Source organism: Cebus imitator, unplaced genomic scaffold, assembly GCF_001604975.1.
Source record: "Cebus imitator isolate Cc_AM_T3 unplaced genomic scaffold, Cebus_imitator-1.0 Scaffold43, whole genome shotgun sequence".
NCBI classification, from domain to species: domain Eukaryota; kingdom Metazoa; phylum Chordata; class Mammalia; order Primates; family Cebidae; genus Cebus; species Cebus imitator.
In genome coordinates, this window is record NW_016107358.1 from 5227195 (window position 1) to 5229824 (window position 2630).

Genomic DNA, 2630 nt, shown 5'->3' on the forward strand with positions numbered 1-2630 from the left:
CTACCATACAGAACAGTGAGAGAAAAAGAAAATGAACATTTATGAAGTACCTACTGTATCACCTGTGGGTCAGGCATTCTTAGATCCTCCCAACAACTTCAATGACAGATGGAATAAAGAATCCTGTCCAAAAACACGTAGCCAGAGTGATGAAGACAGCTTTCAAACTCGGGATTGCTTCCTTCAAGGCCCATTAGTGAAGCTCTACTGAAGTAAGAACACAAAAAACCTGGATTTGAATTGTGCAGTGAGAAGCTGTATCATATGTATAGATATATCACCACGTCAACAATCCTCAAAGTATGGCTTTCAGAGTGTCTGCAAGGTCCTTCTTTTTTCAGTGATATCTGTGTGAAACCACATTTTCTTCAGCTATTTCAGCCAAAACAACACAAGGCAACAGATTAAATGCAGAGGCAGATAGGAAAATCCAGCTGTCTTCTATTAAGCAAGGTATTTCATAAAGATATCATGTAAGATTTGCAAACAATGTAAAACAATGACACTGCAAATTTTCTTTGGTTTTGGAAAATAGTTATTTTTTAAAATAAAATTTATGTCATTTGTGTTAATATGTAATATATTTGTTATAGTTATTTTGGGTTATTTAATGGATGAAAAAATTAAAAAATTTCTCTTTCAATTTCTAATATAAATACTAATAAATATAATTTCCATAAACAAAAGTTCTTTGGGGTTCTCCATACATGGTAAAGGGATGCTGAGACCAAAAAATTTGAGAACTGCTGCATATATAGGTGGCAGGTCTCAAAAAATAATCCTCAGGTAGAAGTTTTCAGGTATGTGACCTTAACATTGCATTTTCCTGCATGGATTTTGCTTTGCAAACAATTGGACTTTTGTCTTTTTTTTTTGGGACGGAGTTTCGCTCTTGTTACCCAGGCTGGAGTGCAATGGCGCGATCTCAGGTCACCGCAACCTCCGCCTCCTGGGTTCAGGCAATTCTCCTGCCTCAGCCTCCTGAGTAGCTGGGATTACAGGCATGCGCCACCATGCCCAGCTAATTTTTTTTTTTTGTATTTTTAGTAGAGACGGGGTTTCACCATGTTGACCAGGATGGTCTCGATCTCTTGACCTTGTGATCCACCCGCCTCGGCCTCCCAATGTGCTGGTATTACAGGCTTGAGCCACCGTGCCCGGCCGGACTTTTGTCTTTTAAAAATGACTGAGTCTATTTTCCAAGGTAAAAATAGCCCGGAAAACTAGAGCCTGAATTTTTTTTTTTAATTTAATTTTAAGTTCAGGGATACATGTGCAGGTTTGTTATATAGGTAAACTTGTATCATGGGGTTTTGTTGTACAAACCCATGTAATCACCTGGATATTAAGCCTAGAACCCATTATCTGTTTTTTCCGATCCTCTCCCTCCCTCCAACCCTCCACCTTCTAAAAGGCTCCAGTGTGTTGTTCCCCTCTATGTGTCCATGTGTTCTCATCATTCAGCTCCCACTTATAAGTGAGAACATGTGGTGTTTGGTTTTCTGTTCCTGCATCCGTTTGCTGAGGATAATGGCCTCCAGCTCCATCCATGTCCCTGCAAAGGACATGATCTCATTGTTTTTTATGGCTGCGTAACATTCCATGGTGTACATGTACCACATTTTCTTTATCCAGTCTATCATTGAAGGGCATTTAGGTTAAAATCAAATTAGGTGCACGAGCATAAGTTCTTGATAGCCCTTTATCATCTATTGTGTTGAAATCCCTTTCCCATCCAACGTTACTTTAAAAGTAAATGGCAGAATACTTGATTAACACTTTGGGAATGGAGTCACTGAGACATGGAGTCAGCAGAGTGGGTCAAGAATATCGTGTGCCCCAATGGAATGGCATGATCTTAGCAGGAAGTGTTATGTGGAATGCACTTTTTTCAGTGAAAAGGGGCCAAGGAAGACTTAGTCCATGATGAAACTAATGACGCTGATGTAGCATGTTTTCAAATTTTATTTAATTTTTCATCTCACTCTGTTCTATTCAGCCTTTGCCAGAAGGGGTTAAAAGAGAGAAAGGAAGCATGAAGAAAGAATGTGAAACTGAAGACCAAGAAATCCACAAATTAGATAATAGTTTCTTTTTTCTTTTTTTGAAACGGAGTCGCGCATTGTCACTCAGGCTGGAGTGCAATTGGCTCACTGCAACCTCTGCCTCCTGGGTTCCAGCGATTCCTCTGCCTCAGCCTCCCGAGTAGTTGGAATTACAGGCATCCACCACCATGCCTGGCTAATTTTTGTATTTTTAGTAGAGATGGGGTTTCACCATGTTAATCAAGCTGGTCTCAAACTCCTGACCTCAGGTGATCCTCCCACCTTGGCCTCCCAAAGTGCTGGGATTCCAGGCATGAGCCGCTGCACTTGACCCTTTTCTTTCTCTTTCTTTCTTTCCTTTCTTTTCTGCATGAGCCGCTGCACTTGGCCCTTTTCTTTCTCTTTCTTTCCTTTCTTTTCTTTTCTTTCTTCTTTCTTTCTTTCTTTCTCTCTCTCTCTCTCTCTCTCTCTCTCTTTCTTTCTTTCTTTCTTTCTTTCTTTCTTTCTTTCTTTCTTTCTTTCTTTCTTTCTTTCTTTCTTTCTCTCTCTCTCTCTCCTTCCTTCCTTCCTTCCTTCCTTCCTTCC